This window comes from Lissotriton helveticus, chromosome 11 (assembly GCF_964261635.1).
Source record: "Lissotriton helveticus chromosome 11, aLisHel1.1, whole genome shotgun sequence".
Taxonomy (NCBI): domain Eukaryota; kingdom Metazoa; phylum Chordata; class Amphibia; order Caudata; family Salamandridae; genus Lissotriton; species Lissotriton helveticus.
The window spans coordinates 843,834,700-843,861,411 of NC_136072.1; the positions used below are offsets into that span (position 1 = coordinate 843,834,700).

General features: G+C 46.2%; 1 protein-coding gene across 2 annotated transcripts in view; it reads left to right on the forward strand.

Moving 5' to 3' along the window:
- The first annotated feature begins 852 nt into the window (after nucleotides 1–852).
- Nucleotides 853–26,712, forward strand: part of LOC144792171 (coiled-coil domain-containing protein 117-like) — a 116,245-nt gene continuing 90,385 nt past the window's right edge. The window contains exon 1 of one of the 2 annotated variants that reach the window (XM_078667072.1): nucleotides 853–1,020. The gene's annotated coding sequence lies outside the window, so the exon portion shown is untranslated. The remainder of the gene's footprint in view (nucleotides 1,021–26,712) is intronic. The other variant, XM_078667071.1, reaches the window with a different exon arrangement.

Here is a 26,712-nt window from a genome sequence, read left to right on the forward strand (position 1 = left end):
GCCTATTGGACACTGTCTCCTTACGTCAGAATGAATTCTGCGCCGCCACTCCGGAAATCTTCTCCTTTTATCAATACAATGTGGCAACCAGTGAATTAACAGCACCTACCCAGCCTCCAAGCCTGTCTGAAGCAGCGTGCTGCCACTCTTTTATTCTTGTGAGCATTACCAGCACTACTGTGGCTTGACAGCAAGGCCGGCACTGTGCCTGTTATGCGTGACTTCGCATTTCAGTGCGGTAATGCGGACCACCACACTGAAATGCATTAGTATCACGCCTGAAGCGTGATATTTGTAGGAGCTGTTATAAGGTCCCAAAGGCGAGACCTATTGGCTATGCCAATGCTTGTTTGCTTTGTATTCTGTGACTTGTAACCCTGATTTTAAAATGCTAAGCATGCCTGCAGGTCCCAAAATACAAAGCAGAAAAGAAACTGGACTGGGTGAACTACTCGTGTATGAACCTGGGAAACTAGACACCTCTGAAATGTCTCAAATGTTATAGCTCTGAAGCAAAGATGAACCTCTATATGTTACAATTGTGGCAAGGAAGTGTTATCTATATGCAGAAAAGAATTAATTTTAAAATACAACATCGTTCTTATTTTTAAGATGCTTACAAATACAGAACCAATCGCTATCTCTCCCTCACACCTTTTTATTAATTTTGCTATATGGGGAATCCGCTATACTGCGTAGTCTTTACTCACGTAGTATGGCACGCTTTGCTGCCTCCTGGCTTTCTTTAAAATAGAAAGTTAGCTCTCTAGTTGTATTACACAAGTCTATGGCTTTGCTACGGTGAACTTTCGAGAATGGTGGGAGGGAGGTGGTGCTTGGAATAACCCCGCCCCTTTTGAATGAAGTAAACAGTCCAGCCTCCAGCTTTGTTTATGTTGTAGAGAGATTCACTGTGGTGGACGCTTGGCAGCTGGGAAGGTAGGCTGGCTCGAGCCTTCCTCAACGGTTGGTTGGCGGGTACTGGGGGCTCGAGCCCTTCCACGTGCAGCAGCGGTCGAGGTGAGAGGCGCGCGCTGGCGGTGGATATGCACCTCAGGCTCGAACCCACAGTGTACGATTGGAGTGTTCCTAGGGAGTGCGTGCGCGTTTTAAAGCCTTACACTGGCATAGTATTAAAGAGACGCTTCCTGCTACCACACTCGGCCACCGCTGTCTTACAGACGTGTATTGGCAGCTGACTCAAACTACAAACATAATGATCGTGGCGTACAGGGACGTCCACTGTGATGGGTTTTGGTTTTCAGGTGTTCGCTGACATAAACTGACACGTTATTAGTGGGACTGGTTCACGAACGTACGGGCAAGTTCTTGGCAGACGTCGCATGCTGTGGGATGCGCGGAATATACGTGTGAAGAAAGTTACCTGGTATAAGCTAGTGCGCCGTCCCTTCTTGAATGAAACATACGTGTGAAAAGTTGCTCCTTCGGCTGACTCTTGCCAGCCGTGACGCCTCATGTGTGACACCTTGAACAGGTTGCAAATAAAGTTGGCTCAAGGCATTTTACTGTCTAGCGGAGGCAACTTTTTGTTAATAGTTACATAACCTTTGGCCATATGTTTCTCGAGAAGGTGCCACCCAAAACAAATGTGAAATTATTAAAAACTTCAAAACCCTCACTAAAATATATGCGCGTGTTTTTATATACAATAGATGGAAACGCCGAGAAAGCACGACGAAGGGTCAAAGAGCAATCATAACTTACTGTTTACAGAACGTGTTTTTTCGCTGCGTTCTAGATAAACTACACTGAAGCGAATATTTAACGCCAACAAACAAAACGCCCCCTTAGTTGCCTCAAAGCACTCCTACACATCTTAGTGCCATGTCTTCCACAGTGCGCATAAAACGATACAGGACAAACGTGTTGCAATTCCTGAAAACCTGGTCATAAAACACAGCAGATGAATTTATTTTATAGAGCATATGTTGGGTGTCATATGAAAGATAAAATATACGTATGTCCAGATTATGTTGGAGATGTAGGGCGACCACTACATTTTTCATGTGCACACCTAGTCCATAAAACAAGGACACGCATTTTCTGACTGATATTAATTTCCCATCTAATCACGCAGCGAGGAAGTGGTTCTTAGTACTGGCATTACACAGTTAAAGAACATGCACGACGCATAATTGTTAAGCGATCGTAAATCCTGTGTGATATTGTCTGCACGTTTGGGCTTTTTTTGCAGGGGTATGTTGTATTCTGAGATTTGTAGTTTTGCAGGGGTATGTTGTCTTCTGAGACTTGTAGTTTCGCTTTTAATATTTATTATAGACTTAAGAATTAAGGCCCACAAGCAACTGTAAAAAAACAAACAGATACTATTTTACCTGGTTACACACGTCGTTGTATCGTAACCTTTCTATTGCGCTAACAGCCCCTTTGTGGGATGCTTGTCTACGCTACACCATGGAGGATGAATGCTTGAAGGTGTTTTATCTTTGTTTTGATCCTATGTGGGAAGTTTATGGGTTCAGTAAACTGGCACTTTGAGCAGGTCTCAAAGTGCTTACATGGTATTTCTTATGATCACAATCCTCTTATCTGTAGTGGGCAGTGCTTTTAATGGGCCGGTACTGTTCGGTACGGAGTACCAGCACTTTTTTATTTTGAGGAAGAGAGTACCGGCACTTCTCAAGTGAAATGCAATACCTTTAATTGGAGAGTACCGGCACTTCTCATGGTAGTGGGGGGACCTCTATTGTGAGATATTTAGTTTAAAGTTTTGATCCTGAGCAAGCATAGGCTGGAGGGACCAATTTTGGAGAGATCTGCTTGGGTGGACTTTAGTATCATCCCATATCTGATGGTCATCATGACATGTCAAGAAGTGGTCAAAAGATGCAGGTTGCTGTGATCTTCAATAGTGGCCAAAATGAAAGTCCTGCATTGCAGGCAGGTCGCGCCCCACGCTGCTGCATTGTTTTTTGCTGTTCTTGTCTGCATTGCCTATTTTTCCTTTTCCCTCCTGCATTCTTTTCTGTGCCCTGCTTTTTGCCCTCTGCTCCCCCTGCCGTCCCTCTCCCGTTTTTTTCTTCCAGTCCCTGCCCCCATCTCTTCTATTCGCTGCCCCGCTCCCACCTCCCAGCTGCTACTCCCTCCCACCTCCCCTTATATGGAGGACGCGCAGCGGGCGTGCCTAAGGCAAGCCCGTCTGCGCCTGTCCGCACCTGGACCACACCCAGTGCCAGACCTCCTTGGCCCCCACGAACACCACAACGCCCGCCTCAGCTACGATGTCAGCACCCTCCACGCCGGACGATCACACACCTGCTTCCTGGCCGCCCCGAAACGCACCCAAGGACCCTTCACCTGCCAGAACTGCAGCTTCACCAGCATCCAACCCATCAATACACCCGCCAGAACAAGACGCAACTTCCTCAGATGCATTCTCCTGAACACCCACTCCGCACGCAAACACGCCATCGGACTCTGGGACCTGCTCGACACATCCTCCCCGGGCGTTGCCTTCCTGACAGACACCTGGATGACCGACTCCTCGGCACCGTATGTCGCCATAGCCATCCAGAACGGCTACAAGATCACCCGCAGAGACCCCGCCAACGGAATAGGAGGGGGAATCGCCATCATCCACTAGTCCACCCTCAAGGTCTCGACCAGCACTGACGACACCCTCAGCACCGCCGAACACCTGCACTTCCAGATCCACGCCGATCCCAACACCACCCTCAGAGGAACTCTGATCTACAGACCCCCGAACCTCGACCTCAGTTCAGCGACTCAATCGCCGACTTCGTCAACAGGCACGCCCTCGCCTCCACGGACTACATCCTCCTCGGAGACCTGAACTTCCACCTCGAGAACAACGACGACACCAACTCCACCACCCTGATCGACAACCTCGCCAACCTCGGACTACGACAGCTCGTCTCAACGCCCACCCACTCCGCCCGGACACACGCTTGACACCATCTTCTCCGCAAGCTCCCACGTCTCCTTCAGCCACACCACCGAACTCCACTGGACCGACCATCACTGCATCCACTTCACCTTCCAGAAACCCACCACGAACCACCGCACCCAACAGATCCCCAGTCTCTGCTGGAGCTAAGTCATGAAGACCAGCTAAACACCGCCCTCGCCCGAAGCCCACCCTCTGACCCAGATGCCGCCGCCAGCAACCTCAAGTGCGGGATCAACGACTGCGCCAACACCCTCGCCCGATCAAGAAACACACCAACTAGTTCTCCGTGGACCTCCAGACATCCAAACAAACCCGCCAAAGACTAATGAAGAAATGGCACCGTGAACAGACACCGGAGAACCACGCATCCCTCAAGAACGCCATGCGCCAACACCACCACCTCATCAGAGCCGCCAAAAGGACCTCCTTAAAGGACCGCTTCGACAACAACGCCCACAACAGCAAAGAGCTCTTCAATATCGTGAAGGAACTCTCTAACCCCAGCTCCAACACCAACAACATCCCACCATCGCAAGACCTGTGCAACTCCCTGGCCACCTTCTTCCATCGCAAGATCGCAGACATCCACGACAGGTTCGATGACCAGACCACCACGACAGCCAACGACACCTCAGATCCCACGACCACCACCCACAACGACTAACTGCTCACCTGGACGAACATCAACGACGATGACACCATCAAAATCATGAACACCATCCACTCCGGCTCACCGTCAGACCCATGCCCACACCACATCTTCAACAAAGCCAGCGCCGCCATCGCACCCCATCTCTGCACGGCCATCAACATCTCCTTCGAGACCGCGACCTTCCCAGAGAGCTGGAAGCACGCTGAGATCAATGCCTTACTGAAGAAACCCAAGGTGGATTCGAGGGACCTCAAGAACTTCCGGCTCATCTCCCTGCTCCTGTTCCAGGCAAAGGTCATCGAGAGAACCGTCAACAAACAGCTGACCCGCTACCTCGAGGAGAACAACATCCTGGACCCGTCCCAGTCTGGATTCCGCAGCAACGAAACTGCCCTCATCGCCGCCACCAATGACATCAGGGCCCTGCTAGACAATGGCAAAACCGTGGCCCTCATCCTCCTGGACCTTTCAGCCGCCTTCGACATGGTCTGCCACCGCACCCTACGCACACGCCTCCACAACGCAGGAATCCGAGATAAGGCCCTGGAATGGACCACCTCCTTCCTCGCCGGCAGAACCCAGAGCGTCGCCTCCCTCCTTTCCGCTCAGAAGCCTCCAAGATAATCTGCGGCGTACCCCAGGGATTATCCCTCAGCCCAACATTGTTCAGCATCTACATGGCCCTGTTCGCCCATGTCGCCAGACTGCACAATCTCAACATCATCTCCTACGCCGACAACACCCAGCTGATCCTCTCCCTCACCAAGGACCCCCTCACCGCCAAGACCAACATCCATGAAGGAATAAAAGCCGTCGCAGAATGAAGAACAGTTGTCTGAAGCTGAACTCGGACAAGACGAAGATCCTCATCCTCTGCTCCACCCCCTCAATCTGGGACGACTCCTGGTGGCCGGCTGCCCTGGGAACAGCGCCAGGGCCCACCAACCACGCACGCAACCTGGGGTTTGTCCTCGACTCAACACTCTCCATGACCAAGCAAGTCAACGCCGTCTCATCTTCCTGCTTCAACACCCTCCGCATGATCTACAGGTGGATCCCCACCGACACAAGAAAAACGGTTACCCAGGCCCTCGTCAGCAGCAGGCTGGACTACGGAAACTACCTCTACGCGGGAGCCCCAGCCAAACCTCTGAAACGACTGCAACGCAGACAGAACGCCTCGGTCCGCCTGATCCTCGACATCCCACGACACAGCCACATCACACTCCACCTGAGAGACCTGCACTGGCTGCCTGTCAACAAGAGGATCACCTTCAAGCTCCTCACCAACGCACACAAGGCACTCCACAACACCGGACCAGCATACCTCAACAGACGACTCACCTTCTACACCCCGAACCGCCAGCTCCGCTCTGCCGACCATGCCCTCACCAACCTTCCCCCGCATACGAAGAGCAACCTCCGGCGGCAGATCATTCTTCAACCTCACCACCAAGACCTGGAACACCCTCCCCATCCTCCTACAGCAGACCCATGACCTACTAACCTTCAGGAGGCTTCTCAAGACCTGGCTGTTCAAGCAATAGCAACACCCCGCACCCTCCCAGCACCTTGAGAACCACACGGGTGAGGAGTGCGCTCTACAAATTCCTTGATTGATTGATTGGCCAACGGCATGTGGTGGCTGATCTCTTCAATGATTCTGAGCCTATTTAGTTGGTGATGGATGGCTAAATTGATTTGAACTGGTACCAGTGCTGCATGATAGACATGACCCATAACAATTTTTGTCTTATGAGAGTGTCAAGCAGTACAAGTGTATTATTATGCAACCTGTATGAGCTAAAATTGAATGCCTGACCTGTGAGTGTTGATATTACAATTGGTATAAACCAGGAGGAATATTTATTGTATTGTAACTGTGTGTGATAATACTTAATGCCCATGATGAGACATTGAAGCACTTAATGTTCTGGAACCCAAGCTATGTTTTTTATTTAGATCTATTTTTTCCCTTCAGTGGTTGTTGTCAGTGTTTTGGATTAGTCTTGTGCTCTTAAGAAGTGTTACATGCATTTACTCTAGTTTCTGTGTGGTGCTTGAATTATTAGGAGTCATGTGCAACATTTAGGGCCCGATTATGAGTTTCACCCCTCCCTCGCACCGCCGAAACTCGCCACCACCCGCCTGCCAGATTACGACTTTAAAGTGGTCTGGCAGGCAGCATGGCGGTGCCTCATTCAAGGGGCAGTGGGATTGTCTCACAAGGTTCCTGCACGGCTTGAACTCGAAAGTCTATGCCGTGCAGCAACTGTTGTGCATGCACACCGGGGGGGGCACATGTTATGCCCCCACTGTGTGCATCCACAAGCATAGGAGGCTGGTCCCCCTTTGTTTCCTCTCCTCCACGGTGTACATGGAGGTGGAACCTCCATGACCGCCGGTGGAGTGGAAACTTGTAAGAAGCTTGGCGGGACCAAAGCGGTCCCGCCAAGCATATTGCGGCCTCCTGACCATCACGCGACTTCCAGGGACTGGAGGTTCCCTGTTGGTGGTCCGGCCGCCCAACTCATAATGGGGTGGTCAGATGGCCGGCGCAGCGGTGGCTGGACCGGCATCGCTGCACTCCCGTGAGTCTGGCGTTCCTCGGACAGCCGGACTCGTAATTAGGTCCTTAGTGGGATAGGGCATATGAACTTATGCAAATGGTTGGCTTTTTAAAGCATTTTATTAAGTTAATATAGCTTTGGGGAAAAGATACAGAGCAACCATGGGGCATTTCCCCCAAGGTCCATCCCTAAATCCCCCTTGTGGCTGAGGATATTGCAGCAGTCTCTCTGAATTAGGCCCCTAATAGTTACCCCACAAATACTTGTAGATTTCTGTTGCAAGGTCATCCTGTGCCCTGGGCCTCCCCTCCCCCCAACTTTTTGCTGTCTGGTACTGGTGGTAACTGATTCTGACTGACTCTGGACTCTACCTAATCATGCTCAGGGCTATGCTGAAGACATAATTAGAATTCAATGACAACACCTACATACACTATGGGTTAGGGTGCCCCTAGGATTGGCATGACCTCCCCTATAAGTCCCTAGTATATAAAGGGTAGGGCAGTTTAGAGGTCAGCACCCTTTTCTGAACTTGCATGTGTGCATTGCTGGAGGTCAATTTAAAAGCATCCCTTTGTTGCAGGACTGCTTTTAAAATGCCAATTTGTGCCCAAACTCGACTTTGGTGTTTGGGGCACTTAAACATTAAATTAATAAACTACAATGTTTGGGCATATTAGGTACCCCCAGGATCTCCCCTAGACATCCCAGGGGCAGGGTCAGGTATTTATAAAGAGAACCCTTATAAAATGAGTTTTAATGCCCCGTGTTAAGTGAAATTGCACATTTCACTAATCACATTGTGTTAAAGTACTTCACAAAATCGACTTTTGTTCTAGTAACACATGCAGAGGTAGGACCTGCGATATTGTAATATATTCAGAACCCATAAAGTCTCCCCTTGGTATTCCAGGGGTTGGGGGTCCTGTAGATATAGGCACGGTCTTATATAATATGTTTTTATAAGCCCTGGTGTTGGAAAAATGGCCCAAGTAATTTTTCCCATTGAAAGTCCCTTGTCACATAGGTTAACATGGCAAGAAGTTATTAACTAATACTACTATACTACTACTACTATAAAACTAACAGCACCTTGAGACACTCACGGGTGAGTAGCTGCGGTTTACAAATACCTGATTAATTGAGCTAAGAAATCCCTCTAGGAGAATCATAAAAATGGCATTTAAGTACTTCTTAACATGGTATTGATCAATCTAACAATATGGTAATGTCGAATTTCTCCTAAAATGTACAGACAAGAAGTTATAAAACTTTCTTGTCTGTAAGCCAATATTCTGCCTCCCAGTGGTCTGTCCTGATTGGTCAGAGTTAAGTGGATTAGCCAGGCTCCTTTAATGAGGTGATAAAGAGCCCCTGGGGTTAGCCAGCTCTTCTGGGAGGGCATGGTTCTGCTACACAGGAAGGCCAGAGAAGGGGGAGGGGTTGTAGACAACATTCTTCAATGGAAGGAGGAGATAAGCATAAGACACCAGTTTCATTTACAACTCTCCTCTTTGAACCCAGCCAGCTGCTAGGCTTAAGGAAGGAATGAGTAGATGCAATGGGGAGAGCCTACGGAGATCAGCCACCCTGGAGGTGTGTTTAGCCAGCTCTTCTCTCCCTGCTGAAAATTCTGACATTCAATTTTGGAGAAATAGTGCTTTCTGGGAGATCATTTAGCAAAACGTTGGAGGAAGAGGTCATGCTCTGAGGTGTTACTCTGCACCTCATTGGACAGGAGTGCCCTCCTGCTTGACCCCAGAGAACACTGAATTAGTATCCGAGAGGGGCAGTGCCTCACTGATCTGCTCCTTGAACCATAAGAAAAAAGAAGGGTCCATTCCTGGAAGTTTGATTTTGCAACAACCATGCCCTGCACTTTGACTAACTGCGCCTGCTGTACAATCTGAAACTACAGCCCTGTGGATCAAACCTGCTTCAAAAGGACGAAAGATCGGACTCCCTGAAAGCTAACAGAGCTCACAGGACGATCACCACAAACAATCATCAGCCTGCAGTACTACTAGTGGATTTGTGGCTCACTGGTTAGAGGTGGCAGACCCGGAAGCAGAGAACGGCCCGGGACCAGGGTTCAATTCCCGACGCGGCACGTCGTGGACCAGGGTCAGCGGACTTGATAATTCTCGCCTTGGTGCCTACTCTAACCAGGGATCACACTTGGCAACTCTGGGCATTAGCTTGCCTCATCTCTACAACGGCCCCCCACATTCGCCGGGGATGCCTGGTTTCACCTTGGAGATACCCAGTAGGGACCATCTCACAGGGATAGCCAGGACGGGTTCCCCAGCGTTCTACAGTGCCACGACGCCTCAGGGCAGCAGTGCGCTTTACAAGACACATACATATACATTTACATTTACATTTGTAAGTATTTTGCCCAAGTGGATTGTGTCCCAAAATTTCAAGAACCTTCTTGGAGATTCCAGACCCCTGGATTGTGTTTTGCACACTTTGGACCCGCGAGAAGAACTTCTGGAGGGAGTTCCTCACTGAATCAGGCCTGCTGGAGGAGGCTGCATGATGTCTGATGAGAAATCGTCCAGATTAGTTTCTAAGTGTGAAGGTAAAACATTGACCAGGGCCTCCCGCTTAGTGTATCCGACCAGGGCTTCATCGTGGTCGGCCTCAAACTTTGACTTTGTCCTGGTAATTGGCAAACAAATGTCCAAAAGTGTCACTATTGGTTTCTAAAAAGTGTTTCATCTTTAAAAATTCACATCTTTGGTTCCCTACAGTGGATTTTGTTAGTTTAGGTGTAATTTTAAAGATACAAATATTTCCTATTTTTAAACATTGGTGTTGAATTTGTATTGTGTGTTGTCTTAATTATTTACTGTAGTGTTGTTAAATGCTTTACAGACATGTCTTTTAAGTTAAGCCTGCCTGCTCACAGCCAGGCTACCAAGGGTTGAGCATGGGAATAGTTTTCTAAGACCTATTCTGAGTCCCATGTTGTGTTAGTGGCATTATTGCCAGTGGTAAATGCATATCTGCAACTACTAATAATCCATCTTCCAACAATTTCCATTTCTAATGTTGCTGGTTGAGGTTTCTGAGGAGCAATGGTAATTTCCTGATGGCCTGTCCATCTCTTCTAAACTTTCATGTACTCATGGGGGCGGCCTCTGGTCTCATGTACAGACTTTTCCCTGCTCTCGCATCAGTCAAGAGCCTTCCTCCATGGAGGGAGGGTTACTGTCTCTCCACCGGCAGGCTATATCTCTTTGAGCCACAGTCAGGCCCATCCACAGCAACGACAGGCTGCACCAATCTACGCCAAAGTCTGGTGACATGCAAAAGGACACTCTTTGGGTCTCTTGGTATGGGCTTCTGCAGTACATGTCCAAAGCAAGAGAGTATAGGCATCCGGTACAGCACTAGGTCATCACACTTCCAGGCATTGGGAAATAGGTGCCCGTCTTGCAATGAACATCAGAGGTAGCAGGGGGAGACGACTACCCCCATATTCTACAGTTTGTGTCACATGAGGTATGGTGTATGAAATTAGTTTAGGTGGATGAGGCCGAAGCGTGTCACAATTGTCAAGGTTCCTGGGGCAGCTTTGGCTTCATCCCCTTCATTATCAGTGGGGTTTCCTAAGTCACTCTCCCAAGTGGTTCGAAATGCAGGAAAAGTATCAGGTGACTGCTTCACTAGTGAACAATATATTTGTATCACTTTGTGGTTGCCGAGCTCTGCCAGAAGCAGCCTTTTCTCACGGGGGTTGTTCTGTGGGATATCCTCTAATCCTGATGTATAAAGTCTGATAGTGTGTTGTAATTGTAAATAGCAAAAAAACTGAATCTGGTTTAGGTAGTATTCCGTCTGTAAGGTCTGGTATGACTTTGAGTAACATGCCCAACACTAAGTCCACTAGGACGGAGATAGCTATTGTGTCCCATATTTGGAATCCTTTCTGCACCACCACTTGTGGCAGTAGGGGCCCCTTCCCACAGCGGTGCGTGCTCCTTAGGCCCTCAACCCCATGTTTTTCAGAGTAGTTTTCCATGCCTGGTTCACTGTTTTTGCCGTCAGAGGAACCAGCAGTTGTGCCTGTCCGCCATAGAGTAGGTGTTGTATAGAAGACCCATGTAGCGCCCATTTCTCAAATGCATATGCTTGGGTGCCATACTACCATTCATTAATAAGTAGATGGGAATCCTTGTAAGATTTGACGTTGGCTGCTGCGATATCACCATTGTAGATAGATTGAAAGTATATATCCAGGGCTATGCTGGAGAACCCCTGGCTGCCCAGAAAACTACTAAGCATTTAGTGTATTTTACGGAACAAGGCTTGCAACAGGTCATGTGGGTAATTCTGCTTTTGATAAAGGAAGCTACACCGTTTTAAAGATAGGCGACCTGCCCAATAGGGAAAGGGAGAGCGCAGATCTTATTCTAATGTTCACTGTTAGTGCACTTAATATTGATTGGATGTTTGCCCACACATCTGTGACATTCTGGGTGACGTATTCTCCTATTTATTTGAAGCGCTGTGGGACAACTTGTCTCTCAGCTGCCCACCCTAGGTTTTGTGGGAGCAAGGGTATCGGAAACAAAGGGACTTAGCTGGATTGATGAAGAGGCCTGATTTCTTTACACAGAGTTTGAGGATCTGTAACATCCTTGGACCGGAAGTCCTTAGGTCTGTCAGGAAAATCAAAGCATCTATGTATAGAGCCACTCTGCTTGAGACACCAGGACCCCATTTATACACCTTTATTTGTACAATGTTGAGGAATAAGGAAGGTGCACTTGATGCTGAGTCAATCAATCAGGCCAAATTCCTCCAAAATTACTTCTTTTATTAAGTTAATAATAAAAACTGGCACACAGCCAACGCGTTTCGTTCCCAGTTGCCAGATGGAACTTCGTCAGGGCTCAGAAATATCCGGCTTAGGAATCAGTATATAGTATGTGATGGGAAGATATACAGTTCCAAAACACGATAAACATCAAATCAGAAGTGAGCATATATTGTAAGATCTCAAATCAAGAAAGCACAAGGTCCATAGTTTCAAGTATATATACAAGCACACGAGTCCATGGGTGGCTCCTTCTTCAAAGAGGTTTATAATAAATGGTTCATGATGTGAGTCCTTTACGAAGCGAAAAGTTCGAGTCACGGAATAGTAACCGTATTTGTACATCTATGCAGACCCTTTCTGCCAGTGGTTCTATGGCAATGTAGAGTGGTGACAGTGGGCAGCCATTCCTCTTTGGATGGCAAAACATTTGGATGTTGCAGTATTTATAGACATGGGCAGTCAAGTCTATGTATAAAAGTCATGTATATAGGAAGGAATGGGGGCCCGCAGTTGAGGCAATGACGGAGAGCGAATAGATGAGCCCAGAACACAGACTCAAAAACCTTTTCAATGTCTGCTGGGAGCACAGCCGCCAGCCTCCCAGATCTGGCAGCAATAGCCAGCGCATTATATAGCTGCCTAATGCTATGTCTGGTGGTTCTCCAGGTCATAAAGCCCATCTGCTCTGGGTGGACCAGTGAGGCAATTGCCGTGAGCAGCCAGTCTGCTACTGCCCTAGCAGTGATTTGGACCTCCATATTTAACCCCTTCCATGCTCATGACGAAATGGTTCCGTCATGAGCATCGGTGCTCCTGTGCTGATGACGGAACCATTCCGTCATGAGGCCAGGGACATGAAATCCCTCTGCTGCAGACAGCAGAGGGATGTCCTTTTCACCCCTGTGACCTTGGGAGCTGGGGAAGAGCTTCCCCAGCTCCCGAGGCCTCCTCCCTGGTTTCTGTTCAATGACGATCAGCACGCACGTCGCGCTGTCGTCATTGAACACAAACTGAAACTAAAATGAGCCTTTAGGCTCATTTCAGTTTCACTTTCTACATGCTCAGTGGGCTATCTCAGCCCCCTGAGCACGTAGAAAGACGGGAGAGGTATCATTGGTACTCCTCCAGGGATCCACCCACTAGACACCAGGGAGGGGGGAGCGGCCCCTTGGGCAAGGGCCTTCACTCCCCCCATAAATACATTTATTGTATTCAGTCTTTCTGCCCCCCCGGGGGGCTGATGGGGCAGTAGCCCCCCAATCTGCCCCCCCGGGGGACAGAAAGCCCACTATACACCAGGGAATTTTTTTGGAGGCACTTTTTCTAGGGTGGGGGCTGCCCGAAATGGCCCACCAATGCCCCCACCCCCCCCCGGCACCATTACAGCCTTTCTGCCCCCTCTGGGGGGCAAATGGGAGCAGTAGCCCCCAATTTGCCCCCCCGGGGGGGCAGAAAGCCCACTATGCACCAGGGATTTTTTTGTGTGCACTTTTTTTTAGGGTGGGGGCTGCCCGAAACGGGCACGCCAATGCCCCCACCCCCTCCACCATTATAGACTTTCTGCCCTCCCCCTGGGGGACAGATGGGGCAGTAGCCCCCAATTTGCCCCCCCGGGGGGGCAGAAAGCCCACTTGACACCAGGGTTTTTTTCCATGCAATTGTTTTAGGGAGGGGGATGCCCGAAACGGGCACACCAATGCCCCCACCCCCACCACCATTACAGCCTTTCTGCCCCCCCGGGGGGCAGATGGAGGCAGTAGCCCCCAATCTGCACCTCGGAGGGGCAAAAAGCCCACTAGACGCCAAGGATATTTTGGGCCAAATCTGAATTAGGGTGGGGCCTGCCCAAAATGGGCATGCCAATGCCCCTACCCCACAAAAATTACAGCCTTTTTGCCCCCGAGGGGGCAGATGGGGGCATTAGCACCCAATCTGCCCACAGGGGGGGGCAAAAAGGCCAGTAGAGGTCAGGGATTTTTTGGGCAAATGTTAATTAGGGTGGGGGCATTATCATGCCCGTTTGGGCAGCCCCCACCCTAATTAAAATTAGCCCAAAAAACTCCCTGGCGTCTAGTGGACTTTCTGCCCTCCCTGGGGGGCAGTTGGGGGCATTAGTCCCCAATCTGCCAAGCCAGGGGGGGCAAAAAGCCCACTAGACACCAGGTATTTTTTGAGGGGGCAAATATGAAATAGTGGTGGGGCAAAGGCCTATGACTAGGATGACCCCAAAACAGTAGCATTCTCTGTGCTTAATTTGTCAATCCTGAACGCTACAATTTCTTAAAAATAAATTTTTGGCCTGTTCTGCTTTGGCCCACCCACACAAGTGAGGTATCATTTTACTCGGGAGAACAAGGGGAACGCAGGGTGTTAGGAAATTGGTGCCGGCACAGAGATCCCACGCAAAAAAGTACAGAAAAGTGATTTTTTTTACCTAATTTTTTTAGGTTTGCAAGGAATTCTGGGTAGGAAAACGTTGGGGGATCCACGCATGCCATACCTCCCTGGACTCCCACGGGTGTCTGTTTTCAGAACTGTTTTGATTTGGTAGTTTCCCAAGTTTGCCACCGAGCCCTGGGCCAAAAACTCAGGCCCCCCCCCAAAAAAATAAGGTTGTTTTGCTATAGGTTAATTTTAAGTCTCCACCGTACGATTTGGGCCTTTTCCTGTTGCAGCCACTATGCCTACCCACGCAAGTGATACCATTTTTTTCGGGAGACCTGGGGTTACGCGGGGTGGGTGGAAATTTGTTGATCCACGCAGATTCCAGAACTTCCCACCACAGAAATGTGAGGGAAATGCATTTTTTTGTCAATTCTTTAGCTTTGCAAGGGATTCTGGGTAGCAGAACCTGGCGGGAGGCAGTTGGGTCACCCCATCCTGAATTCCCCAGGGTATCTAGTTTTCAAAAATGTATAGGTTTGCTAGGTTTCCCTAGGTGCCGGCAGAGCTAGGGTTCAAAAACGAAAGGTAGGCACTTTGCCAAAAAAGGGCCCGTTTTCACTGCGAAATTGCGGTGCGAACACGTTGCGTTTTGCGCTGTTTCCTGTCGCAGGCATTAGGCAGACCCAGGCAAGTGAGGTACCATTTTTTTCAGGAGACCTGGGGAAACGTGGGGTTGGTAGAAATTAGTTGATCCACGCAGATTCCAGAACTTTCCACCACAGAAATGTGAGGAAAATGAGTTTTTTTGTCAATTATTTAGCTTTGCAAGGGATTCTGGGTAACAGAACCTGGTGGGAGGCAGTTGAGTCACCCCATCCTGAATTCCCCTGGGTGTCTAGTTTTCAAAAATGTATAGGTTTGCTAGGTTTCCCTAGGTGCCGGCAGAGCTAGGGTGCAAAAACTACAGCTAGGCACTTTGCCATAAAAGGGTCATTTTTTAACTGCAAAATTGAGGTGTGTCCACGTTGCATTTTGCGCCGTTTCCTGTCGCAGGCACAAGGCCGACCCACACAATTGAGATACCGTTTTTATCGGGAGACTTAGGGTAATTCAGATTTGTAAATCAACTGTTATTACCTATTGAGTTGTCATGCATTTCGCCCTTCCCAATGAAAGACATTTTGTAAAAAAAAAAATCTTTTTGAAAAATGACCAATAATTCTCATGCTAGTATGAGTATTCCCAATTTTGAAAATGTGCAAATATATACTGTTTCTAAACTCTATAAGTTGTACCCAATTCAGAAATACATAGGTGTCCTTCATACCGATTTTGCCATGTATACATTTTCAAAGAATAAGTGCTCTAAACCCAGTACATAATAAAATACCATTGCAAGTTGCTGCTCAGTTTTTGGCTCTGGGTTCGTCGGGTTCTTGGTGAAACTACAAGTCCTATATATCCCCACAACCAGGAAGGTCAAACGGATGTAACGGTATATTGCTTTCAAACAGCTGTCAAAATTACAAGAAGTTACAGGTGAAAACGTTGAGACAAAAGGCTGGTTTTTTCAACTAATTTTCAATTATTCTAATATCTAACTGTTAATTTCTATAAAGAAACCTTTATGGATTTAGACAAATGACCCCTTTCCCACAAACCCTTTTTGGATAACATTTGCAGGGAAAACCCCAGAGGCTTTCATTTGCTAACCCGTTTTTCCAATTTTTCTGAAAAAAACAAAAATGTTCCTGTATTTTGCTTAATTGTCTGGGACCGCTCCAAGGGAATCCACAAACCCTGGGCACCTTTAGAATCCACATGATGTTGGAAGAAAAGGACGCAAATTTGGCGTGGATACCTTATGTGGTCAAAAAGTTACAGGGGCATAAGAGCGCACTACCCCAAATCGCCAAAAAAGGGCTTAGCACAGGAGGGGAAAAGGCCTAGCAGCGAAGGGGTTAAGAGGGAGGCCTGGCAACATTAGGAACAGACATCCGGAGGGTGTTTTGTTTTTGGAATCACCACTATCTCTGACCTGCAGAAGTCGGGAGGCAACCGTAGCTTCTTTGCTACTTACATGAGAACTGCTGCCAGGGTGTCATTGAATTTACATGTGAGCATCTTGAAGAATTCTCCTGGAAACTAATTAGGGCCACGTGTCTTCCCTAAATTCAGCTGACTCAGACCTGCTGAGAGTTCCATTGCAAGAGCTCTTCTTCTAGAGACTGTCTTTCTGTCTCGGATAGTGTCCAAAGAGGTAGGTCAGACACAAACTTCTCAACCTCTTCTTTGGGTAGTGTGTCCTTTCGGGCATATAGCTCAACGTAGTATCATATTAAATGGTGGGCGATGCTTACGTCACCAATGATCTTCGACCCATTAGAACCTAGGTGATACATAAAGGTGTGATTTTTTTTTGTATGTTGAAGCACAGGAGCTGGAGTAATTTGCTCACCTTGTCTCCCCATTTGTAGTGGCACAACTGTTAGGCAAGCTATATGTTTTTTTGCCATGTCTAGTAGTGTGTGCTGCAACAGTGTTTGGGCATGAATTAACTCCCCAAGCAGCGCACATCGGATCAGAAAAAAGCCTTGGATCTGAAAAAAGCCTTGGAACCAAAAAATGGGTCATTCTCAAAATCCTCCGCATCGAAACTGACACCTAAGTTGTCTACATCAAAAGCACATACCCACAAGACTGCAACAGGCTAAAAAAAGCTCTTTAACGTCCTACACACCAAAAAAAAAAAGGTGACACAGAGCCATGGCAAGAACAATTGCAGCCCATTCTTGAGCACTTTTAAGACAAGCACTGGCGTTGCCAATAGGTTTCGCATTTGGAAAGTTGGAGCTATTGGTTTTGTAAATGACATTTTATATTTATATATCGTTATTGGCATTGTCAATAACAATATATAAATATAAAATGTCATTTACAAAACCAATAGCTCCAACTTTCCAAATGCGAAACCTATTGGCAACACCAGTGCTTGTTTTTTATACGTGCACAGGCAGCGCTGCACGAACAGCTTTTAGGATTGCCTTGCCTGTGACTATGAATTGGCTGTGCATGCAGGGGCAAGCCTGAGCTGAACCCTAGTATCACATAGTTCAACACTAATCTAGCCACAATACATACTAGTTGTTAAACCGTATTCCACTGCGGTTCTTTTTACATCGGATCCGACTCATGATACATAATTTTTTTTGGGCCAGGACAAACAACTTTAAACACAGAAAGAACACTTAGGGTGCTGCAGTGGCAAACTGTGTGTGTGGATAATATGGTAGTAGTAACCGGAATCTCTGGCATGGACATCCTCTATCCTTGGCAGTTGATTTTTGCTTCCTTCACGCTGTGCCGGTGTGTGTGCACTTTCGAAAGTGAATTACAGTGACAAGCAACCAAGATAACACCAGCAAGAATTTTGCCAGGCCTCATTGATGGATGCCAGACGTCGCTCTATAGCTGCCTTCTGCTCGTGGGAGTTAATGTAAACGTAAATGTTCAATCCTTGTAAATACAGCCCGATTAAATCATAGGACAGTTCATCACATGTGTTGATGCTAATTCATCAGGGGGGGATTTTCTGGGAAGTAAAACAAATGAAATACATGTCTGAATCCAAGAAGACAGATTGCGAGCAAGACAAAAATATTCAACTGTAGCAAAATGCAAAGTCTGGGGTGAAGAAAACAAAACTACAGCAGTAAAAGACTCTAGGAGAAGGTGCAGAGTAGGTCGCCCCGTGATGCGCCAAGCGTGTGGGTGAAAATACTAGATTTAAAAAATACCCGAGTGAATTCACGTGTTCAGAGGCATTTAAGCACGGAAAACAGGAGAAAAAGTAATGGGCTTAGGACACACGAACGTGAGGGTTAAGAACTTGAATGGATCTGTGACACTAATCAGTGAGTGAGCTCTCGAAACAAAGAGAAGGAATTTTGCTGAAAAAAGCGAACGTGTCTTTAGATGTGTGACACGGACAAAAAAAACAAGTAACAAACGGGCCAGTGAGGGGATGCGAGAGAGAAGGCAGGCGCTGGAGAGGGAGGGGGTGGGCTGCCCATATGGAGAGGGAGGGGTGTGGGCTGCCTGCTGGGCTGGGCTGGGCTGCCTCTGATCATCTAATGCGAGTCACAGAAGGCAGGCGCTGGAGAGGGAGGGGGTGGGCAACTCGAACGACCATATGGCTGGGAGAAGCTGTGTGAGGGAGGGTGGGCTGGCTGGGCTCGTTCACGAGAGGCTTGTGGTCACGTGATTCTCGTGGTGACTCACATGCACTGTGAAGAAACTGCAGTGGTTTGACTAGTCGATCAAGCACTTCAATTTTCGCCTATTACATTCGCAAGCGAATGATAATAGGCGAAACCTAACAAACTAGACAAGGGGCAAAAGGCTCTTTTTGTATATCCAGGCACTGGGAAACTAGGCACTAAACCACCACCACCAGTTTCCCAAATGCTTCTCAAATGGAAGAACTCATTTCTGGAGGACCAGGCTGGGTCTGAACCTGCCCATAAAAGAAGGACCAAGGCACAAGCCCTATTTGTTTCCCTGTTTCTCCTCCTCCTCCTCCTCCTCCTCCTCCTCCTCCTATTCCATCTTCACCTATTCTGCCTTCATCACCAGCAATGCCAGTGCATACACCCTCAACAGAACACTTGCCTTCTGAGCAACCACATATTTCACCAGATAAGTCACCTAGTGGTGATGATCAACCTCACTAATTCAATATCCCCAATTTCACAGATCCACAAGGAGATCTCAATATTGTGCCTGACCCATGGGATATCTATGATACCTATCCACTGGATGATACAGATCCTAGTATCTACCCATCCATAACCACTCCACCAGATGATACAACATTATACCATGATCTTATCAGTACAATTGCTTACTATGCTTAAAGGTATTCTGTCTTCCACACATGACCTATGTAAGCAGCCAGTTAAATCAGGGGTAATCACCCCTTGAATTGGGAGGAAAACAATTATAAAGCATGCCCATGTGCCCTGACTATATTAAGGGCCAAATCACACCAGATTCATTAGTGGTACACATAGCCAGGTAAAGAGCACATTTGCAAGGCACAGGGGGTACGGTACGCCTCCTACAGATGAAGTAAGTAGGAAATATGCTGCTGGTAAGCACAGCGCTTTGCAGCACAAAGGAGAAAAAATATGAAGCAGTTTACTCGCTCAGTTCCGTTATAAAAAGGGAATCGGATTGTGATTTGGATCGCGACTTCTGTTGGAACTAAAAAATCCTCTGAATTTCTAATATCCTAACATCCTAAATCAGCGTTTGTGCTTGACTCACCGGTACTTGGGGAGGAGTTTCCTGATCTCTCCGTGAACGCCAGTGTACTTTTGTCTTCCCGCGGCGTGTCGGATGGTTTCCAAGCTCTTACTTTTCCGACTGATATGAGCCCGGTGTGGCGGTTCCCGTCTTTTTTGTGGGATTACACCTGCGAGTGGCTCGCGGGCATGGAGTAGTGCGGAGCAGAATGCCTCCGAAATTGAACACTCGAAGCGGAAAAACGAAAGCACAGCCTGCTCCGATGGAAGGCACCGAAAATGGCAACGACGGGGAGCCAGGAGAGACGGGAGAAGGCGAGAAGTCAGCGACACAGACTCCTTCAGGTACAAGCCAAAAGAAAGGGAGTGAGCGCTCTGTACAGTCAAGTGCTGCTGCGTGTTCTTTGAAACAAGGGACACAAACTCTCCCCGCACTATTTGAATGCAAATCTCCAAGAATGTACAGTCACAGTTATTAAGTAGCGAGATCACGGTACTGGATGGAAACAAAGAAACATGCCGCATCTCTTCCTCTCGAGACATGGTATCAACGGTTCCTGTAGTTGGTGTAACAAATTCATTGCCTGCTGGCATAGAGCAAGAGAAAGGGATTTGTGATGCAGTAGTACAAGGGGAGGGTATTCTGGGAGATGGAGTCCCTGAGAATGCTCTCTTGGCAGGTATTACTGGTAGTCTGGATAATCTCGTTTCGGAGACAGATTTGCTGGCATTAAATGACGCTCCTCCTGTACAGGACTTGACTGGGTCTCAAGATGTTCTTGACAATTTCTACTCATTGTCTGATCATTCTTCGGATGAAAATACAAGTATAAGTAAGGACTTGGCTGATTACCAGGAAGAGGGCAATAGTGTTGATGATGAGTCAAGATCGAATGAGGCCTCTCCAAGATCTGCAATAACTACAGTAAAGAAATTAAAAACTAGAAAAACTCGGCATGCGAATTCTAAGAATAAATCCTTAGACATGGGTGTGGTCTCCCCAGAGAATATCACATCGGGATCCCTTCCTGAAGAAGAAATTCCTGGGCTTGATGAAGCATCAAAGACAGGGGAGCAGAGCCCTGATCGGGAGATTACTCTGTCAATGATTTACCATACCATGATGGAACACAGAGCGGAAATAAAGTCAGAAAACACTCGTACTCAGGCAACATGTCGTAAAGTACAGAAGGCTGTACGGCGAGTGATTAAAATATGTTCAGATACTTCGCTCAGAGTAACTGAAGCAGAGACAAGAATTTCAACATTGGAAGACGACCTGGCTGCTCAAAGTTGAAAACACTTCTATCCGAGCCCAACGTGATGATATCAGCTTTAAGCTTTCCGAGTTGAAGAATCAAGCACGTAGGAATAATTTACGAATTCATAGGAGTCCCAGAGAAAAAGGAAGAATCAGATGTCTGTAAATTTGTCTGCGAACTTTTTGCAGAGGCATTTCCAGAACTGACTCTTTGGGACTGGACAATGGAGATACAGAGGGCGCATAGGTTTTCATTTACCATCAAAAGAGGAAGACCAGGAGAGGAAGATCGCCCAAGAGCTATTCTTGTTCGATTTTAGTAATTTTCTAGCACAAGAAACGGTTTTTGGGCTGGCTAGGCCTGATAAAAAAAGACAGGCAAAAGGTTGCAATTTTTTTGTTCGACCTGATTTTTGTCAGGCTACGGTATCTAAACGTTGGCATCTGCGTCAGCTTATTCCGGGGTTCCAAGAAAAATGAGCGATGGCTTATCTCCAAAATCCGGCTAAGCTAAAGATTATTGTAAAGGGTCAAACAAAGTTGTTTTTTTCTGAGATTGAGGCCAAAGAATATCTGCTGTATATATGATGTGGTTAGGGCATGTTTAGTAGGTAATGAATATGAGATCTTTCTGCGCGAGCATCATGCTTAAGGAAAATGCAAGTTTTGGGTTAAAAATGTTGTTATCCTTCCTAACCTAGCAAAGGGGGTGGGGGGCGGCACTCCATATTTTCAGGGACTGACAGTCCTTGTGCCTCATATGGTGGGTTGGGTGGGGTGTGTGGAGCAATGGGAGGGGGATGGAGGAAGGGAGTGGTGAAGGTGGGGGGGTTGGTGGAGGCGGGGTGAAAAGTCAGCAGCAGCCATGATCTTTGGTAAAATTGGTTTTGTTTTTTTGAAACTATATTGTTTAGAGAACTGTCATATAAAATTCGAAAAGAGACCTGTTACATATTATGAATCAAAATTTCCAGTGTCCCTGTTTTTTCTTGGAATATGGAGAGGAAATTAAGGATTTGCACGCTTAATATTTGTGGGCTCAAAGAAAAGACGTTTTGGCTAAGATTGTTCAATTATCACAAATTGATATATTATGCTTACAAGAAACCCATATTGCTTGGGCAAAGAGGGGATGTTTGAAAAATTTAGGATTAGAGTTAGTGGCATGCTCAAAACAAACGGGGATTAAGAGAGGGTTGCTATTCTCATCAAACGGGGCTTAGGGACGTGTTTAAAGATGCTGGAAGACAAATGGGGCGGTGGGTAATTGGAGAATTTAAGATTAATCAGAGTAGATTTACGTTGTGCACGTTCTACGATCCGAATCTGAATGACTCTGAGCTTATGAATTTCATAAACACTGAATTAGCTCAATGGCCGCAACCAGTGATTATGTGCGGGGATCTGAATATACACTTGGAGGCGAATTTCGATATTAGGGAAAATACGGGGTATGCTGGAAGAAAACATCGGACTTTTAGAGCTTTACGGGATTTAATTTTAGAACATGGGCTCATTGATGCGTGGAATCTGCTTTACGTAGAAGATCCTGGGTATACCTTTTTTCAGCCCTGCACAAAAAATGTGTTCGTTTAGATTATTTTTTTTATTTCGCAGCAATTTATAGGAAAACTTAATTTAGAGATTCATCCTAAACTCATATCTGATCACAACCCCTTAATATTGGAATTGATTTTGGGTCCATATACCGGTGATGGGAATCGGACATGGTCCTTTGAAAGAAACTTATTATTGGATGAAGATTACTGTCAACACATGATAAAAGTCATACAGGAGTTTTTAAAATTTAATATAAAAACTGCACCGAATAAGATAGCCTTTAAGGCGATAGTTAGGGGAGAAACCCTTAGTTACTTGAATTCACGACGTAAAAGAACATGGGCTAAACATAAGGATGAAAGCGACATGGCCATGTTGGCAGAACACAAATTAGCCAATACGATTAGACTAGGTCAGGATATAGTAGCAGTGCAAAGAGACCTAACTATTAAAAGGGCTATAGTGTACTCCAATATTGCTGATCAAATTGCGCTCAAACATAATCAATATAAGGAACAATCCTATGAATTTAGTGAAAAAACTGGGAGAATCCTGGCAAAAAGGCTACGGCAGAAAGCAGTCTGTAACGATATCTCAAAGGTTTTTGATCTGAACGGAATACTACAAGAAACCAAAGATGGGGTTTTAGAAGCTTTTCAAAATTTTTATCAATCCTTATATAGTGCACCGACAGAAGAGTCGTTGGGGGGGGGGGGGGGGGGGGGGATATGGCAGCGAAATATTTGAAAGATTTAAGAGACCATGGAGCTTACAGAAACGCAAAAAGTATTGTTATCAGCACCTATTACCTGGAAAGAAATTTAAACAGCTTTATTAGATCTAGCTCCAGGTAAAGCTATGGGACCGGATAGCATCCCACTCGAATTTAATCGCACTATTAGAAAGATACTAAAAAAGGAGCTAATAAAAGTTTGCCAACAAGCCTTTTTGGGTAATCCCCCAGGTTCTTGGTCTGAAGCAACTATCGTAATTTTTAAGAAAAAAGGAAAGAAGGACACTGATATGGGGTCATATAGACCAATTTCGCTTCTTAATGCGGACAGCAAGGTTTATTCAAAGATACTGGCTAATAGACTGAATGATCTCATGCCTAGCTTAGTTTCAAAGAGACAACATGGATTTATTTCCAATCGAGATACAACAGACCATGTTAAAAGAATTATCTCTCTTCTAGATTGGTCACAAGCTACAAATTCCCCTGTCGCCGTTGCCCTGTACGATGCGGAAAAAGCATTTGACAGGGTTTCCTGAAAGTTTTTATGGTCTATTCTAACTTGGAATGGGTTCCCGGGGGAATTTATCAAAGCAATACAGGCATTGTATATCAATCCGAAGGCTGCAATTCGTATTGTCGGGAATCTTTCGGAAAATGTAGCAATAACACTGGGGACGAGGCAAGGATGTCCTTGTTCCCCCTTGTTGTTTGCTTTATATATTGCGCCCTTTTTAAACAGACTAGAAAGTGATGCAGGAATCATTCCGGTTCAGTACATCAGATAGCGTATAAGGTGTTTGCATACGCAGAAGACATTGCAATTGTAACGTCAGATATTAAGGCCGCTTTCCCATCAATAGTTGACGCTGCCGAAAAATTCGGGGGTTATTTGGGCTATAAATTAAACATTTCTAAAACACAGTTAATTCATTCAGACGCAGGACACCCAAAGGATATGCGTTTTGTGTCTGAAGCCTTATACAGATCCTATATTAGGGGCCGCAAATAAAACACTGGAAAAGCCGAACAATCTCCACTTATCTTTGTATGGGCGGAGCAACGTTTTAAAAATGTTAATCTTTCCGAAATTTCTGTATTTATTTCGTACGATCCCTCTCCTTTTTCCCACATCTTTTTTTGTTAAGGTCGACAGAATGTGTTCTAGGTTCCTCTGGAGTTATCGTAGATCCAGGAGAGCTATGAAATGGTGTACATTACCTAGAGATAGAGGAGGTTGGGGGATCCCTAATTTTCGTTTGTATTATTGGGCTGCACTTTTGAAATATATGGGTGTTCTGATCTTCCACGATGTTACAATAGAAGAATCGGTTAGCCCCTCAATCTATGAGATGGTATTGGGTAAGGAGGCCAAGCAATGTCTAGTGCGAGTAATCGAGCCCAGCTATTACAAAATGACGAAATTTTCAATTATACTGACTACCTTTGAAATTTAGAGAAAAGTTAAAGGTAGATTTGGTTGGATTTCAAATCTGAATTATTACACACCTTTAAATAGCTGTTCTCTATTACCGGAGGTTTTTAGGGATCAGGTTATGGCTTGTTGGTATTCAGCAGGGATATGCATTTTAGGTGATTTATTTCAGGGGAATCAAAATAGCCTCCTTTCTCTTCTTGCAGCACAAATATAATTTGGTTAGGACAACATTTTTTAAATATCTACAATTACGAAGTTTTCTGGAGGAAAAAAAAAATACAAAATCAATTAGCGATTTGATAAAAAAGGTATTTTAGAAGCAATAAGAGCAAGACTCAAAATTGGCCCAATTTATCAACTATTGTTAAATAAGCTAGACGATGATCTGAGTGCATGGCAGGATAAATGGCAAAGGAAACTTGAAATCGACAGAATAGATCTGGCTAGAGCAATTGAATTATCGATGAAAGTTTTATTTAATGGCCCTCTAAAAAGTCAATATTTTATGTCTTTATTTGATTTATATTATACCCCTGCGAAATTGACAAAATGGAAGTCTATAAAAGGGGTCAAATGTAATCTGTGTGGTGTCATTGCTGCAGATGCTGCTAATATGTTTTTTTATTGTCCAAAATTAAGCCAATTTGTTACTGATGGTAAATATTTTTTGAATGTCAGTTTGGGAATCCTGGTGCAATTATCAGTAGAAATGGTTATTATGGGTCTGCAGGTAAACCAAGCTAGACGTAGGACGGATGCAGAGGAAGGGTTTTTATTTATTTGTATGTCAATTTTTCGTCTATGTATAACAACTCAATGGCTAGATGTAGAACCACCAGTTTTTAGGGCTCGGCCTACATCCCACGAAGTGGGTGTGGCTTCAGAGTCCTCTAGAGAGCAGTTCGGCGAGCTAACCTAGACATTCCAGAGAAGCGCGTGAAATGGGTTCGGAATTTATGGCAGCTGCATGTCAATTGGCCCGCACATGGCTGTGTTTTTACAAGCCAGCACGCAATAGGCCATAGGCTTTTGAGCTGCTCCGCTTCCTGCATATTCCGTGCGAGGACGCGCACCAGTAGTCTATATTTCATCAATTACCAGCTGTCAGGGGCTGTAGTAATTGAAGCCAGATGCTCTGTGCGCATTCACCTTATCCAGGTCATTTCTTTTTCAGCTGTGTGTGCGCACATGCTGGCTCCCTGCCAAAGCTTGTGGGCCTGTGGTAATTGAAGCCAGATGCCGTACCACTCGTTAGTATTAACGCAGACCTCCTCTGTACTCTTCAAAACTAGGTAGATAGCATAAACACCTATAGTGTCGCCTCAGCACAAAAGAACCCTTCATGTACACACCTCTTGTAATAATAAACGTGCCACATTTATTTATTCTGTGCTTGCAAGTTATGCTATGGGAGTGACACCCACAGAGAACAGGCACTGCATCAGTGCAATGGGAATGACACCCATAGGGAACAGGCACTGCACCAATGCTATAGGAATGACACCCATAGAGAACAGGCACTGCAACAATGCTGTGAGAGTGACACCCATAGAGAACAGGCACTGCACCAATGCTATGGGAGTGACACCCACAGAGAACAGGCACTGCACCAGTGCAATGGGAATGACACCCATAGAGAACAGGCACTGCACCAGTGACACCCTAATTTGTTTTTAGGCTCTATTTTCTTCCAAAGTGTTTACTTTTATTAACAAGATATTTGTGTTTAGCAAGAAAAGGTGTTTATCTGGAGGACCGATACACATGGGTTTCCATTACGATCGCTAGTTCCCAGGAGCTCAAAATGTTACCACTGCTACACCTCCTTTTGCTGTCTCTCAAAAGGATGTGGCCTCACGGCTAGAGCTGCCAACTTTGGAGCTGGGGAACCAAATTTGAGCCTTGGTGTCGGCTCACCACCCGGTGATTCTTGGCAAATCACTTAATCTCCGGTGCCTACCTTATGTGGAATTATTTGTTTATTCACAACGTTCATTTCAGTTTCTTGAAAAAATTATTTAACA